At 49.8% G+C, this 13533-nt stretch overlaps 1 protein-coding gene across 2 annotated transcripts in view; it reads left to right on the forward strand.

The window, feature by feature from the left end:
• The first annotated feature begins 770 nt into the window (after positions 1 to 770).
• Positions 771 to 13533, forward strand: part of CALN1 (calneuron 1) — a 612621-nt gene continuing 599858 nt past the window's right edge. Inside the window, exon 1 of one of the 2 annotated variants that reach the window (XM_032264678.1) lies at positions 771 to 1024. The gene's annotated coding sequence lies outside the window, so the exon portion shown is untranslated. The remainder of the gene's footprint in view (positions 1025 to 13533) is intronic. The other variant, XM_032264679.1, reaches the window with a different exon arrangement.

Here is a 13533-nt window from a genome sequence, read left to right on the forward strand (position 1 = left end):
GTGCATGGGTGGTATGTGTGTACATAGGCAGGCATGTGTATGCATATGCATGGACAGGCATGTGTGTGTACATGAACAGGTGTGTGTGCATGGCAGGCATGTGAGTGTGCATGGCAGGTATGTGTGTACATGGGCAGGTGTGTGTGTGTGCATGGGCCAGTGTGTATGTATAACAAGTAGGCATGGGTGTGTGCATGGCAGGCGTGTGTGTGCATGGCAGACATGTGAGTGTGCACAAGCAGGTGTGTGTTTGCATGGGCCAGTGTGTATGTATAACAGGCAGGCATGGGTGTGTACATGGCAGGTGTGTGTGTACATGGGCAGGTGTGTGTGTGTGTTTGTGCATGGGCAGATGTGTGTGTGTGTGTGTACATGGGCGGGTGCGTATGTATAATGGGCAGGCACGTGTGTGTGTGGATGGCCGGGTGTGTGTGCATTCAGCTTACATAAGTGGCGATACTCTCAGGAGAGGAGCACACAGTATAGACCAGGTTTCCCACTTTCCCCAGGCTGTGTCCTGTGCAGTTCTGTGTCTGAAGAGGGTGTCACTGATGTCCCCTGCCTTCACAGAGCCCAGCTCTTTCCCTCGGTCTGGAGGACAGTGAGCAGGACACTGGTGCTCCCTGGGGTAGGCAGTGCCTGGGTCCACAGCCCTGTGGTTCCGATTCAGACCGTGCAGCCCGGGAGGCTCCGGTGTTTCTGGCCACACTTTTCCGCCTTCCCAGTCCTATTTCCTTGCCGGAGTGAGCCGGCTGCAGGAAGCTTTCCCAGCAGCGGGAGCAGCAGCCAGCGCAGACACGGCAGCAGCCACGGCAGCAGCACTGGCACCCTTCAAATTGGGACTCTAGCCCTTTAAATCTGCTCAGTTACCAAAAAAGAAGAGGCATCAGACCCTGTTAATTAAAGCTCGCCCCGGTCCGTCATTCTGGGGAGCTGCAGTGCTCTGCTCCTTCCTGATGGCTTAGAGATTCTCCTGAACTCCCAGCCATGGATCTTGGAGAATTGCCCCCGAGATCAGCAGGAGGTATGACCCTTGCCGATGACACTGTGAAGCTTGTGTGGCTCTAAGTCAGTGCTATCACTGACTGCATGGATGCTGCCTGCCTTCCCCCTCTGCTTTCCTCTTCCCCTCTTCCTCCTCCCCAGTTTCCCAGCTTGTGTTTAGTTGAGACAGAATCAAGTTTTCCTGGGTTTCGGAGGAAGGGGAGGGGTAGGAAGATCTGGAGGTGGCTCCTGGCGTGTTTGTTTTGGCCCTAGCTTCACCCAGCTGTCAAAGTGCTTTGCAGGAGCGGGGAAGCACGCTTCTTTCAGCTCTGGCTCGTGCAAAACTGCTTCCTCCCGGCCGGGTCCCTTCCCCTTGGAGATGATGAAAAGGGCATAACCCTGACTTGACTTGCTTACCACATGGATGCCCTGCCGCTGGCCGGGAAGATGGCCGTGTGGCTGCGCTCCTGTGTTACTGGAAAACTCATTCCATACAACTTTCTCCCTGTAAATCGTCCCAGAGGAAGGTCTGGCCGCGACACCTGTCCCCCTCCCCGCCCCTGCCCTCATTCTCCGCCGCTCTTTACTTTCTGAAAGCTGCTTCTTCAAATGCTTGCTGTATGATTTCCGGAATTCCTGACCCTGTCCCTTGTACCTTTTGAGGAAGCTCACTTCTAGCTGAGTCTCAGGTTCGGTGGCAGAGTTGTTTTGATTCAGGAACCTGCTCTAGCCTGGCAGAGAGAAGGAGGAGATTTATCTTTTTTGAATGTTGCCTTGTGTGAATTGTACTTGGGCCCAGGGAACATCTATCTGCAAATCTGTCATTGATTTGTCTCTGACCCCCACGGGGTGTCTTCTGGGCGAAATGCTCTTCCCGAGTCATACCCAAAGGAAAGATTTCCTTCCCGTCAGCTAGACACGACTTCACAGACATCCCTGAAAGTCAGACTCAGGTAGACGGAGGCGTTTTCATCGTCCTGAGTGACGGGGGTCCTGAGTCTCCAGGGGTCCCAGGGACGTGTGGGAGCAGGGCTTCTAAGGACTTCCAATTCCCCAGCTGGGGGAGGAGCTTGAGAGGGAAAGTGCTTTTACTGAATTGTCCAAGGGCTTTAAAATGCTGAGTGGTTAACATCCCCGTTCAAGTCTGGAGAGGGATCTGAGCCAAAACACAGCTCACGTGAGTAGGGATTTCCCCCCGAAGTGATTGCCTGCAGAGTCCTGAACTGTTCCCTTGAACATGTATTTGCAGCTAAATCCCTTTGCAATCCCGTGGCCAAGGATGGGCACTTTCTCTGGGTGAATGTCCTGGAAGTCAGCCTGTCTGCTTCCCAGACACTGGGGGTGCAATGCGTTTTGTTTGATCTGAATCATCTAAATCTCCGCTGTGTCAGAAACCCTCTGGTTAGGAGAGGCCATTGTGAGTCTGGGAGTGAAGCTCCTGGTGGGGTGAATTCTTAGCTCATGCCCGTCGGTGGATCTGTGTGGCTGATTTAAAGATTCTAAAGGAGGAACCTCGGGAGAGATGCTTCCTGCAAAGAGGAGCTTGGACATGGAGGCCTTGGTCATGCTGATTGGAGGAAGGAGGCTTTGGCAGGGTGGCATTGGGGTTTTGAGGTCCTTTTTAAAGGCCGTGCTCTCAGCTGCTCTGTGAGGGTCAGGTTCTCTCCAGGAGCTGGGGATATAAATGGACCGAGGTGAGTTCCCTGAGCTCACAGACGGTTCAGTGGAGAAACGTCATCTACACAGCTGTCAGCACTTCTTCCTCTGCTGCCTGGTGGCCCAAGGGTCAACACCCTTCTCCAACTTTCTACGGGAAGCCAAGAGGGGCTTGGGATAACTGTGTTCTTGGACCAGCTGGGCACATTAACAAGAAGTAATTAAGTAGACTGTTGCTTTGCGTCAAATTTTCTTTACAAGTTAATGGGGTGTGTGTGTGTGTGTGTGTGTGTGTGTGTGTGTGTGTGTGTTTAATTCACCGGGTGGCTGCTGGCTTTCACAAAGCTGTAAACAGGTGCCAGTGGAGTTTGTTTAGACCTGGCCACTTTGTGCAGTTCTGAGGTCCGCTGACCTTCCTTTTTAATGGCGGTGGTGTTTCACCCATCAATCTCTCCTGTCCCTCAATCCCCACGACACTGTGGTCCACTGACCTTCCTTTAATGGCCGTGGCAGGCTCTTGGCTTACAGGGTGGTGGGAGAGGCATGGCCTTTGGGGACTAACAGGCCTTCGTTGGAATCTCGGCTTCATCACACAAGAGCATGTAGCCTGGGCTGGTGATGAATCTCACTGGGCGTCAGTGTCTCCGTCTGTGATATGGTAACGTTGTCAGGATTCAACAGAGTCATTTAGCTAAAGTCTGTGCATGTAGCTGGTATAAAGGAGTATTTCCTCTTTCAAGTGCGGCTGCCTTGAATTCAGTCAACACTAACACAAGGGACTGCACTGTTTAAATAGCTGCGGTGACTCCCGCACTGACCGCTGGACTGTGCCTTTTCTGAGGGTAGATATGACCTCTTCCCTGTCACTGTCTGTCTCCCAAAAGCTAGCACAGGGCCTGGCCTGGCATGGGAGCAATGTAAAAGTTTATTGAATGAATACACGCTGGCCTGTGGACACGTAACCTTCAGTGTAGGTGGCTTTTAATGACTAAGCAAAACGAATTCTCACTCAGTTTACTTAAGAAATACAGCCGAGCCATTTAGATCAAAGAGTCTCATGACTGTAATAAATCTGGATTAAGGTGTATCCATTTGTGGGGCAATTTGAACTGTAATAAAAAAGAATGTCTCCTGCGCTGGAACCCGGACCGGGTGCCCGCGGACCCCAGGAATGCCCCAGGAGCGTCTCATTGCTGGCAGCTTCCGTCTTCATGTGCAGCTTCCTTCTTTTCATGTTTTGAAGAAGAGGCTCTGAAAGGGGAGAGCAGCTCTGAATGGAAGGAGGAACTCCAACTGTTACTCTGGTGCATAGAACGAGTCTGTCAGTACATCAGTCCATTAGAAAGGGTGAGCTGATTTGCGTAGAGACACTTAGTACCTACTGGGGAGAGCCATTGATTTAATATATATATATATATTTAAATTATTGATTGATTGAGACGGAGTCTCGCTCGCTCTGTCACCCGGCTGGAGTGCAGTGGTGAGATCTCTGCTCACTGCAACCGCCACCTTCCAGAGGTTGCAGTAAGCCTAGATTGCACCACTGCACTCCAGCCAGGCGACAAGAGAGAAACTCGGTCTCAAAAAAATATATATATGTATATATCAAAGACAGTCATCATCATCAAAACGAATACCAGCACTAGCACCTGACATTCACAGAGGGTCTCTCTAGCTAGGGGTTGGAGGCAGCCACATGAGATTGGCTGCCCCTATTCTCAAGTAAAGGGATAGGTGGGTAAATAGTGTGTGTCCTGTCGTCCCAGCACTTTGGGAGGCTGAGGTGGTTGCATCATCTGGGTCAGGAGTTCAAGACCAGCCTGGCCAACATGGTGAAACCCTGTCTCTACCAAAAATACAAAAGTTAGCCAGACGTGGTGGCAGGTGCCTATAATCCCAGCTACTTGCCAGGCTGAGGCAGGAGAATTGCTTGAACCCAGGAGGTGGAGGTTGCAGTGGGCCGAAATTGAACCACTGCACTTCAGCCTGGGCAACAAGAGCAAAACTCTGTATCAAAAAAAAAAAAAAAATAGTACGTGTCATAGGCTATGAGAGGCACGAGTCCGGTGGACTGTGGGAGGATAATGACCTTGGCCTTGGGATCATGATCCAGTAGATGATCCCCAGACGGAGTCCCAGCAGAGGAGACCATGGGGTCACATCCTCGGCTGAAGAAGCTACGTGCGCAAAGAACAGAGGCGAAAGACACACTAGAGGGAGTGAGCAAATCTGTCTGACCGCTACGGGGGGTCATGTGATGACAGAAGAAGCTGGAGAGCTGGCAGGGGTCAGATCCCAAGGGACCCTGGGTGCCTGAAAGAGGGGACTTCATTTTGAAGGACATGGAGTCGATGAAGGTTTTTAAGAAACGGAATTACCTTGGAAAATTGAATTTAACAACTACGCACTGAGCATCAATCCTATACCAAGCTGTGTCCTGGGCACCAGGGACGTGGCGGGGACACAACATAAAAAATCCCCGCTCTTGTGGGACTCCCAGGCAGTGAAGAAGACAAAACAGTAAGACACGGAAAGTTAAATTGCACGTCGGTGACGCACACCATGGGAGAAAGACAGCCGAGGAGGAGGGTGAGGTCCCAACAGCGATGAGGCGTGGGTGTGTGTGTGCAACCCCAAATAAAATGCAATCACAAATCAACGAAGATGGCCGCAGAATGAACACTCTGGGAGGCTTTGTTGTAAGAATAGTGGCTTTTGCCTTGAGTGAGATGGGAGGCAGTGCTGGGCTTTAAACATTTGAAAAAGATCCTCCTCACTGCTGTGTTGAGGAAGGATTGTGGGTGGGCAAGGTGGGGGCAGGATGACCAGCCAGGAGGTGAACATATAACCCAGGCGAGAGGGTATGGGGGCTGGCCAGCGGGGTACCGTGGGGAGCTCTGCTGGATGCTTGGATGCTGAGCGCTTTGCTTCCCCAGGATGGAGGCGATGGGACGTGCTGACGGCTGGGAGACTTGTGTGAGATGACTCGAGGATGACTCAAGCTTCCTCGGCCTGACACGGGGCCGGCTGTGGGCGGAGCAGGTTTGGGAGGAGAGCAGGAGTTGGGTGTTTCTCATGTTAAATTAGAGACGTCTGTGGAGGCTCCTGGTGGACATGTTGAGTGGGCAGTCTGGGGTTCACGGGAGAGATCTGGGCTGGAGACAGCCTTGGAATCGTCAGAGTACAGATGGTATTTAAAGCCGTCTTGGATGAGATCATCGGGAGAGGGAAGGGCCGAAGGACTGAGTCCTGAGGCGTCACAGCTATTTACAGGGGAAAAGATGACCAGAAAGCCGCCCAGGAGGCTGAGAAGCAGGTGTCTTCCTTCTTCCTTGTTCAGGATGATTTGCCCCCTTTCTGTATTCTACGTCCTCGTCTCTCCTGGCACCAAGACTCATAGCTCATTCTCCCTTTTTTTTTTTTTTTTTTTTTTTGAGATGGAGTCTTGCTCTGTTGCCCAGACTAGAGTGCAGTGGTGCGATCTCAGCTCACTGCAAACTCTGCCTCCCAGGTTCCAGTGATTCTCCTGCCTCAGCCTCCCAAGTAGCTGAGATTACAGGCACATGCCACCATGCCCGACTAATTTATATATTTTTAGTAGAGAGGGGGTTTCACCATGTTGGCCAGTCTGGTCTCGAACTCCTGACCTCAGGTGATCCTCCTGCCTCGGCCTCCCAAAGTACTGGGATTATAGGCGTGAGCCACCGCGCCCGACCCTCATTCTCCCATTTTTTAACTTGTCTCTTTCTCCTGGCTTCTTCTCGCTTCCCTATAGGTCTGCTAAGCTCTTTCTCATCTCAAAAAGAACCTTCCCTTAGCTTCCACGGACTCCCTTAGCTTTTGTTCTGTCGTTCTCTTCTTCTTCACAGATAAACGTTTCTTTCTTTCAGCATTCATCAAGCGACTGCTGTATGCCAGGCATAAAGAACATGGAAGCAAAAGACAGGTGTTACCATACTCGAAAGAATGTTTATTTATAACTTGTCTACTCCTGTAAAGCATTTTGGATACCATTTTTGACATGTATATATAATGAAATATAAAATATATGATCATAAACATATAACATTTTGTGCTAAAAGTTTGTATTCTAAAACATAATTTAGAACAGAGGAGCAAGATCAAGGCAGAAAGCAGAATGCAGAAATAAAGGTCATAAGATTCTATTTCATTTCATTTTCATTACTGTTTGTTTTTGAGACAGAGTCTCACTCTATTGCTGTTGGAGTGTAGTGGTGGTCTCGGCTCACTGCAACCTCTGCCTCCTGAGTTCAGGTCAGTCTCCTGTTTCAGCCTCCATAGTAGCTGGGATTACAGGCGAGAGACACCACACTCAGCTAATTTTTGCATTTTCAGTAGAGATGCGGTTTCCTTATGTTGGCCAGGCTGATCTTGAACTCCTGGCCTCAAGTGATCCGCCGGCCTCAGCCTTCCAAAGTGCTGGGATTACAGGCGTGAGCCACTGTGCCTTGTCAGATTCTACTTTGTTTTAATTTTGAGAGACAGAGTCTCACTATGTTGTCCAGGCTGGTCTTAAACTCCTGGCCTCGAGTGACCCTCCTACCTTGGCCTCCCAAAGTGTTGAGATTACAGGCATGAGCCACTGTGCCTGGCTGGTTATGAAATTCTGTAAGAATACAGTCGAGCCACTAATCTGATCAGAACTTTCCAGTCAGAAAACGGAAATGAGAATTTCTTTAAAAAAATTACCTATTCTCTCAGATCATAATTGTATGGGTCAGTACATATTTGGGTTTTGGGTGTTTTGGGTGCTACCTAACCAGGGCTCAGACCAAGAAATAGGGCCCAGCCCACGCCCCAGTGCCACTCCCGTGATCAGTTCCCGTTGGCTCCCTCCCCAGGGACCGACATGAACCGTTTGCCTGCTTTAAGCTATTTTGGGAATTGCTGTCGGAGTTTTGTTGTCTGTGAGATGATATGCTAGTTCCTCAAGGAAAACCAAAGCTTTCTGGCATTTAATTCAAAAAGAATACAGTTTGATCCTTGAACAAAACGAGTTTGAACCGTAAGGGCCACTTATACATGGATCTGCTTCTGCCACCGCCATGCCTGTCACAGCAAGACCAGCCCTCTTTTTCTTCCTCCTCCTCAGCCTCCTCAAGGTGAGCAAGACAGGATGAAGACCTTTATGATGATCCGCTTCCTTTTAATGAAGTCAGTGTATTTTTTCTTCTTCATGGTATTTCAATAACATTTCCTCTTCCCTAGCTTACTGTATTGTAAGAATACAGAATATATTACATCTAACACGCAGCATATGTGTTGATCAACTGTTCACGTTATCAGTAAGGCTTATCCAGTCAACAGTAGGGTATTAGCAGTCAGGTTTTTGGAGATTCGAAAGTCGTACGTGACTAGGCTAGGAGCTCATGCCTGTAATCCCAGGACCTTGGGAGGCAGAGGCAGGAGGATTGCATAAGCTGAGGGTAGCCTGGGCAACATGGTGAAACCTCATCTCTAGAATTAATTTTAAAAATTAACTAGTTCTGACGGCGTGTGGCTGTAGTTACAGCTACTCAGGAGGCTGAGGCAGGAGGATCACTTGAGCCCAGGAGGCTGCAGAGAGCTGTGATGGCACCACTGCACTCCAGCTTAGCAACAGAGTGATACACTGTTTCCAAAAAAAAAAAAAAGGTGTATGCAGATTTTCAACTGCCTGGAGTAGGGGGAGCAGCACCCCTAGCCCCCACAGGGTTTGAGGGTCAACTGGATTTTCTTCTGAGGTTTCACTTAAGGAATGCTGAAAAGTTAGGTGGCCTCTACCTTGCCCCTTTCCATAACATACTTTGGAGAGCATGCAAATGTATGTGTGTGTACCAAAAGGTAAAATATAGACTTATAAACTAAGGATAAAAACACGAAGAGTGGCAGTTATTTGCGCTGATTGAAGCCCAACCAGGGGCAGTCAGAAGGTGGAATCTGGAGAGGATGGAATGTTAAGTGCCAGTGAGATGAAGCAACATAAGGCCAGGAAGTGTCCCTCGGAGTTAGAAAGCAGGAGGCAGCCAGCCAGGTTCCTGGAGTGAGGAAGGCAGCAGTCAGATTGCGGGAAGAGGTCAAGGAGGGAGTGAGAGATTTGCTGCGACGCCTCCACCCGGAGACTACGATTTTAAGACGGTCTGTTCTCACGGGAGGGAGAGAAAAGATGGCAGGTTAGAAGACCTTGCAAAACATAAGGAAGGATTTTGTTTATTTCTTGATAGAATGAAAGAGACTTAGTCATGTTTTGGAGAAATAGGTAGTCAAGAAATCCAGGCAAGGCTGATGTCTGTAATCCCAACACTTTGGGAGGCTTAGGTGGGAGGATGGCTTGAGTCCAGGAGTTCAAGGCCAGCCTGGGCAACGTAGCAAGAATCCATCTCTACAAAAAACAAAAATAAAAATAATTAGCCAGACATAGTGGTGTGTGGGACTACAGCTGGGAGAATCAGCTACTCAGGAAGCTGAGGCAGGGGGATTGCTTGATTGAGGTCAGGGGTTTCGACCAGCCTGGCAACATACCAAGACCTCGTCTCTACAAAAAATAAACAGAAAAACAAATTAGTTGGGTGTGGTGGTGCACACCTATAGAACCAGTTGCTTGGGAGGCTGAGGTGGGAGGGTCGTTGGAACTCAGGAGGTCAAGGCTGCGGGGAGCCGTGATTGCACCACTGCTCTCCAACCTAGGCAGCAGAGTGAGACTGTCTCAAAAAGAGAGAGAAAGAAAGGAAGGAAGAAGGAAAGAAAGAGAAAAAGAGAAGGAAGGAGGAAGGAGAAGGAGGGAGGAAGAAAGGGAAGGAGGAAGGGAGGGAGGAAGAAGGGAAGGAAAGAAGGAAAGAAAAAGTAAAAAGGGAGGGAGGAAAGAAGGAAGGAAGGAAAGGAAGAAAGGAAGAAAGAAAGGCAAAAGATAAAGAGGAGAGAAAAGATAGTTAAAGCAAGCAAAAACCTAGGTACATTTGCATGTGTGTGCGCGTGTGTGTGCGTGTGTGCATGTGTGCCTGTGTGTGTGCATGCGTGCATGTTTGTACACGTGTGTGTGCGTGTGCACGTCCATGTGTGCGTGTGCGTGCGTGCACGCATGTGTGCATGTGTGTGTGCGCGTGTTTGTGTGCGTGTGTGTACGCGTGTGTGCGCACTCACACACTTAATGAGTGTCCACCTTGTGTTTTTATTTTCCAAATGAAAAAACTGAGACCCATGGTTTCCGGAAAGGTAAGAGAGAACAGCAGAGCTGCACCCCGGATCTCCAGACTACTTGACTGTATTTCCAGAACTCTGCACTTGCAGGCATTTTCCCAACTCTCCCTCCGAATCTCTAAAACTTGAGTGTTTCTAAAATTTCAGCATGCACCAAAATCATCTAGAGGTTCCTTTTTTTTTTTTTTTTTTTTTGAGACAGGATCTCACTTTGTCACCAGGCTGGAGTGCAGTGATGCAATCACAACTCATTGCAGTCTTAACCTCCTTGGCTCAAGCAGTCCTCCCTGCTCAGCCTCCCAAGCAGCTGGGACTACAGACATGTGCCACCACGCTTGGCTAATATTTTATTTTCTGTAGAGACGAGGCCTCGCTATGTTGCCCAGGCTCATCTAGAGGTTTTGTCAAGACACAGATTTCTTAGGCCCCACCCCTTCTGAATTTCTGGTTCAGTAGAGCTGGGAAGAGGCTAAGAATTTGCAGCTTCAGCAGCTTTCCCAGGTGACGCTGAGGCTGCTTCTCAGAGTGCCACACTTGGAGAACATTATTCAAGAGGGGGTGTGCCCAGAGCAGGCAGGGAGGGAGGCAGAAAGGCTAGGCTGGGGCCCCTGGAAGCAAGCATCTTCTTCTGTCACCTGAGCTTGTTTCCCTTGGGTCAGGCCTGAATGAGGTGTGGGTGGCCAGCTGCCAGGCCCACGAAGATCAGCACCATTTCACCTCCTAGTCACCAAGAGACTCAAGGAATGCAGTCGTATTTGTCTGTTCTCACGCTGCTAATAAAGACATACCTGAGACTGGGTAAGTTAAAAAGACATTTAATGGACTTCTTACAGTTCCACGTGGCTGGAGGGGCCTCACAATCAGGGCAGAAGCTGAAAGGCACAAGGCATGTCCTACATGGCAGCAGACTAGAGAGAGTTTGTGCAGGGAAGCTCCCCCTTGTAAAAGCATCAGGCCTCCTGGGACTTAGTCACTGTCATGAGAACAGTACGGGGGAACCACCCCCATGATTCAGTGACCTCCCAGTGGGTCCCTCCCAGACACGCAGGGATTATGGGAGCTGCAATTCAAGATGAGACTTGGGTGGGGACACGGCCAAGCCCTATCAGCAGTGTGGCAGCCTGAGCTCTGGGACTGATCCCAGGAACCAGGCTGTCATTAAATACAGCACAGTCTGTGCTTCTACGGCTTCCTGCCTTCCATGGAAAGCAAACCACAGGGAAGCTGGCCATGCGGCCCCAGGCTGGGGAGCGTGTCATAGGTCACATTTCCCTTGCAGGCACTCAGGCCAGTGCCCCTTCGCCACTCCCCAAGGGAACGGGGAGCGCCCAGCTGGGTGAGACCCAAGACTCCTCTTGAGCTTATTCCATTATCTTGGCACTCAGAGCATATGTCAAGTGAATTCTGTGTTTCTGGCAGGTTATTACGCGCTGAATTAGTGTAGTGAAATAAAAGCTATAATAAAGCTGTACCGCACTCTTAAATTGTTAAAATTTATTAGAAAATGTGCATAGTTATTAACTGATTTTCGCCTGTGTGCATTTGCTTGTGCCGAAGCCAGGGAAAATGAAAAGTGGCTCTGTCAAACGGCGGCTGAGGGTTGGCTCCTGGAATTCTCCAGAGAGTCCTAAATGGGACAGCACATTCACAAATTCTCCGAGCGCTGCTGGCCTGTCCGCCGCGCCTGCTGCCTCCCTCCCTTGCTGCCTGAGGCCCTCCAGGCCTGCACATTGTGGTCCCAGGGGAAGAAAACCCATCTGTCCACTTCCAGGAGGCCCCTGCGGCCAAGGGAGGCGTGGATGAATGGGGCCCTGCGTCTCTCCAGTGTTTACACTTAGGAGGCACAGTTACTCACCGTCGCTGGTCTGGGGACAGAACGTTCAAGCCCAGGAAAGCTGTTGGAGATGAGCTCCCACCACATTCTCCTCCATTATCTCTGCTGGCTGGTTTCCTATTTCGTGGTTTGCTGCCTCCATCCCCCCGTCACCTATATCTGGCATTTCTCCCCGTGTTATCCCTCCCCACCCCTTGCTGTCCCTCCCATTCCCCACCAACCGACTGCAGTGTGTGATGCTCCCCTCCCTGTGTCCACGTGTTCTCACTGTTCAACACCCGCCTATGAGTGAGAACATGTGGTGTTTGGTTTTCTGTTCTTCTGTCGGTTTGCTGTGAATGATGGTTTCCAGGTTCATCCATGTCCCTATGAAGGACACAAACTCATCGTTTTTTATGGCTGCGTAGTATTCCATGGTGTATATGTGCCACGTTTTCCCTGTCCAGTCTATCACTGATGGGCATCTGGGTTGGTTCCAGGTCTTTGCTATTGTAAACAGTGCCACAGTGAGCATACGTGTGCATGTGTCTTTATAATAGAACAATTTATAATCCTTTGGGCGTCTCCTATTTCTTGCCTTTTTTCCCCTTAGAGACTGGATCTTGCTCTGTTGCCCAGGCTGGAGTGCAATGGTGCAATCATGGCTCACTGCAGCCTTGAATTCCTGAGCTCAAGTGACCCTTCCACCTCAACCTTCTGAATAGCCAGGACTACAGGCACATGCCACTACATCCAGCTAATTTAAAAAAAAACAAACACAACTTTCTTTTTTTCAGTGGCCGGGTCTTGCTATGTTGCTCAGGCTGGTCTCAAACCCCTAGCCTCAAGTAATCCTCCCACCTCAGCCTCCTGATCACAGGCGTGAGCCACCATGAGTGGCCCCTACCCTGACTTTTGAAAACCCAAAGAAGCAGCCAAATTTTCCTTAGCTCAACTAGGGCCATTTCCTGATTGCCTCATCAGCAACGAGCTGGTTATTGACTGTCTGGGCCTCCCATGAAGTGCAGAAATGCAGCAAGAAAGTTTCTCCTGCTGTTCTGCTCTGTGGGGAGGTGGAGGACCACTCGTTTTCAGAAAGAGTGATGCTTTTAGTCCTTAGCACTTAGGATGTGGGAGCCCTCCATGGTCTTATAGCTAAGAAAGCTCACCTTACTACCTCTCCTCCTGGAAAGATCTCTCCGGTAACTAATTCTACCATTCTTTGTAAAAAAAATTTTTTTTGAGACAGAGCCTTGCAATGTCACCCAGGCTGGAGTGCAATGGTGTGACCTCGGCTCACTACAACCTCCGCCTCCTGGGTTCGAATGATTCTCCTGCCTCAGCCTCCCAAGTAGCTGGTATTACAGGTGCGCACCACCACGCCAGCTAATTTTTGTATTTTTAGTAGGATGGGGTTTTACCATGTTGGTGAGTCTGGTCTGACCTCCTGATCCCGTGACCTGCCGCCTCAGCCTCCCAAAGTGTTGGCATTACAGGTGTGAGCCACCAATGCTCGGCCTGTAAATTATTTTTATCCTAAAAAAGAAGAAATGTTATTTTCCTTTTTTTTTTTTTTTTGAGACGGAGTCTCGCTCTGTTGCCCAGGCTGGAATGCAGTGGCATAATCTTGGCTCACCGCAACCTCTGCCTCCCAGGTTCAAGCAATTCCCCTGCCTCAGCCTCCCGAGTAGCTGGGATTACAGGTGCCCGCCACCACACCAGGCTAATTTTTGTATTTTTGGTAGAGACGGGGTTTCACCATATTGGTCAGGCTGACCTCAAACTCCTGACCTTGTGATCTGCCCACTTTGGGCTTCCAAAGTGTTGGTATTACAGGTGTGAGCCACAGCGGCCAGCCCTATTTGTTAACATTAAGCACTCTT

This window comes from Sapajus apella, unplaced genomic scaffold (genome assembly GCF_009761245.1).
Source record: "Sapajus apella isolate SASKATOON/1434 unplaced genomic scaffold, GSC_monkey_1.0 scaffold146, whole genome shotgun sequence".
NCBI classification, from domain to species: domain Eukaryota; kingdom Metazoa; phylum Chordata; class Mammalia; order Primates; family Cebidae; genus Sapajus; species Sapajus apella.